This window comes from Trachymyrmex septentrionalis, unplaced genomic scaffold (genome assembly GCF_001594115.1).
Source record: "Trachymyrmex septentrionalis isolate Tsep2-gDNA-1 unplaced genomic scaffold, Tsep1.0 scaffold69, whole genome shotgun sequence".
Classification (NCBI taxonomy): domain Eukaryota; kingdom Metazoa; phylum Arthropoda; class Insecta; order Hymenoptera; family Formicidae; genus Trachymyrmex; species Trachymyrmex septentrionalis.
The window spans coordinates 1,266,605-1,270,440 of NW_017305873.1; the positions used below are offsets into that span (position 1 = coordinate 1,266,605).

The 3,836-nt window shown below is 36.3% G+C and overlaps 1 protein-coding gene across 1 annotated transcript in view; it reads right to left on the reverse strand.

Annotated features, from left to right (window-relative positions):
- LOC108753387 (protein turtle-like) overlaps positions 1-3,836 on the reverse strand; it is a 236,711-nt gene that overhangs the window by 88,089 nt on the left and 144,786 nt on the right. The window lies entirely within an intron of this gene.

A 3,836-nucleotide genomic window follows, 5' to 3' on the forward strand; every position in this document is an offset into this window, starting at 1 on the left:
TAATAAATATAACTATAATAAATCATAATAAATATAACTTCTATAACTGATAATATCGAATTTTATGTCGCAATTTCAATTATTTTATCATATTGATTTCTGTCTGTTTCGCATTTTAAATATCGTCGTTTTTGCTGATATTATCTTATTATAGAGATTACAGTCAGGACGAATCGCAACACAAGTGTAAAAAATAAACAATTTCATAATGTTCCTGTGTTGTATTTCAATTTTTCCCCTTTCCCGTCTCTCTCTCTCCCTCTCCCCTTCTGCAAAGGTAAAATTGCGGTCGCGACGCATTTTTTGTTTTATCGTCTCACATAACTAGCAACTCGCGCTGTTTATGAGACTTTAAACACGGCGCCGAACAGACCAGCAAAGCGTACGTTTTATCGTAACAGCGAGACCGTACATTTTTCAAACGCGAACAATGGACGCGCGAAATGTTAAAATAAATACGTGCGTTTTCGTTTCCAGAAATATGTGACCGTATTTGCTCTTGTGTACGGTCGCGGTCGCGCTCGCGAAAATCGCCAAGTCGAAAAGTTACGGGATATAGCACCGTAAGCATTATTATTTTCGAGGCTTTTTCACCTACAAGTTACATTCGGGATCACCGCATGCATCATCCGCGATCTTTATATATATTTTTTACACCTCGATTCTTTCGAATTTTATGACGATCCCTTTATCGTTTATGCTCCAGCAGAAACCTCCATCGGAAGATGCAGGGAAATAAGTGCGATTCATGCACGACAGAAATGCGACATAATGATTTTTGGCCACGATAAAATTGATTTAACGCAAATTGCGAAACTGCACTGAATTTCAGTGACTAAACGCGACTGTTCCAGGTATTAATCTTCGTCCCATAAAATTTCCATGACAATCGAATCGTTACCACGAGGAAATTCGCGTAATGCTTTCTTAACTCGCATGGATTTTCCTGCCGAGAGAGGAAAGTCGAGGTAGCGAATACCCGATTTTTCCCATCGGGAAAAATCGACTACGTCATTGCATTAATGACGCTCCATCGATCCCGATTCCCAGATGAAATTTTCACTCTCATCGCGTAGGAAAAGAAACGCGCTCTTTCAATCAATTTTATTTATCAATTTATACGTCACGATCGAATTTTTTTACAAGCTGTAAATTATTTATTAATGATATTATTATTAAAGCACGTCATATCCTCGATATTACTATTGTCATTATGTAAAAGCAATTTCGTAATTAATCTTATGCAGCGTACATTAATCTTACATAATTATATTATACGCAATTCGGTAAATTAGAATACATTAAATTGTGTATTTAAATTAGACCACTACCTACTGTTATGTGTTTAAATATATCCCGAACTGCAAAACCAATGCAATTAACAGAAATAAATGCAAACAATGTGCTCTGTGAGTAGAAATTGATTGTTTATAAATTTTTAATAATCGTGGAAGTTTTGTCATTACTACGTAGAGGAAAATTTTCCTACGTACTATTTCTCTATTTCTTAAACTTTGAGATTAAGGCTTCAATAAAATCATCGATAAAAGCTTCGAAAAATTTGGTTATAAAGTTGACAACCGTTACGATTGTTTTATATACGAAACTATCATTCTATTAAAAAACAAATTTTCGATACAGCGAAATCGACATTGCTGTACCTAATTATTGTGTCTCGTCGCGAGAAAAGAATGACAAGAGTGCGGACCGCGTCGTAAGGTATCTCACCGTTTTTTGAAACGGCGCATTTTAATTTCAAATATCCTATCGGCGTACGTTGGGGATGGAAGCTCGAACTAGCGGCCGGGTCGAACGAAAAGCGAGATACACGGCGCTGTATCCCGAGGAACGCATTCTGCCGAGAACGCGCTCTCTCGCGGAATTTATGGCGACGCCGCCTAAAATTTCGGTACCGTTACTCATGTAGATTCGCGGGTGGAAAATATGCGCGGATGCGAACCATGTGTACGACTTCGTGGGTGTACAATATGTGTGTGGGTGTATATGTGGGTGGGTGTACGCATATAACCCCCGTCGTTTTCTTGTCGCACCGCCCTGCACAAATTCCAACTCTCTTAGTATTTTCCGTTTTCCTACGTTCTTTTCTTGTCTTTTTCTTCGCTTTTTTACCTACTTCTCCTACGTTGATGCTTACTGTTTCCCGCGCAAGGGGTTGGTCGAAAATAATAGCGGAAGAATAAAAACGAGAGTAAAAAAAAGAAGGCAAGACTCGGTGAGCTTCCGGAAAAATTAAAATCAAATCCCCGACGAGCAGGTGGCTGATCTCGGCTGTGTACCGACCACCGTTCTCGAAATTCAAAAAAATTTCAACCGGAGTTTACTGGCGAAAATTCCGACAATATCTTAACCAGCGGTGCGGAATTTTCGAAATTCTGATTTGCATGGTCGGATTACGTTGCTGTGCATCCCATACATTCTGGTAAGATTATGCGTTTAATTAGAGGCGACTTTCAAGTCGGCTATTTACATAATAATAATAATAATATAATATATATATCCACATATAATGTATAATAATACATAAAATAATAGATATAAAAATAATTTAAAAAATAAGCAAATAACACAAGAATAAAATTACATTTGTTTAAACATCAAATCAGTCTGCAAGTATTTATAACGAATTTTGAAATAAAATAAATTAAATGTACGACAATAAACAGAATCTTATTTCCGATTGAAGCGGATGTTGGTACTTAATAATTTTCATATTTGAATATGAATATTAAATTCAATCGAAAATAGGACTCTATTATTTGATTTATTCTTATTGGTCTAATTTGCACTTATAATTGTTTAAATAAAATTTTGTAATTAATAATATGTATATTCCTTTATTGTTAATTTCGTTTCCAATTGACAATTTTATTTTATGTATGTCAAAGAAATTAAAGACATCAAATGTGTCTACATAAATTTGCCATATATGTGATACATGAATTTTTTTAAAATGAGACTTCATTTAATAGACAAATTCATTAATTCCAACTTATTCATTAAAATCGTTACCATTTACATGCTTAAGAAAATAAACTGGAATTTTGACAGGATATCCCATCCATTTGCAAAATGTAATTGTACGTTACGTTGTAGGTAAGACGCAATTTGCGTAGTGCATTCCACTCCTTTGTGCAATGCCACTGTTACGATCCCCGTGAAAGGGCTGGGATTAACTTCTTCTTACCTTCGTGATGGAGACACGGGCGAAAGGAAGAGCTATAGAGACAGAGAGCCCTTCCATCTTTTCATGTACATACACACAGCGCGAATGTGTACACACACCGACATTTGTGTACAGACAAAACCACAGCACGGATCTGCTCGCCCGGAAACTCGCTTGTGTCTTCAGTTACCCGATATATTCGTTCCTCGAGCAAGAAAGGTTTCCACAAGGCTTTACGCCGCACATGTTAAATACATTTGTGCGGTATCACGCGGTTAACGATGTTCTACCGTCATAGAGTCATCCGCTAGTTAGCCGGCTTAAAAAGCAAATGAAATTCTATTGTAGACCGGTAGCTCTCTGTATAAATAAAATTACCATCTAATATCGACCGGAAAAAAAAAAATTAAAATATTCACTAAGGTCAACGAAGAATTCGTAAATTGAAAGCTCTCGTGCTTTCGGAAATCTCAATATCTTTAAGACGATATTTCTATCACATTTCTCTCTTATAAAAATAGATGTCATATAGAGACGATTATATTCTCGTATCTTAATGCAAATGCGTAAAAAAATGCGCATTTTATTCGCAAGGTGAATGTTTGTCGCTCATTTTATTCGCACGGAAGCTTCCAAGAAGCGAAATAAATCC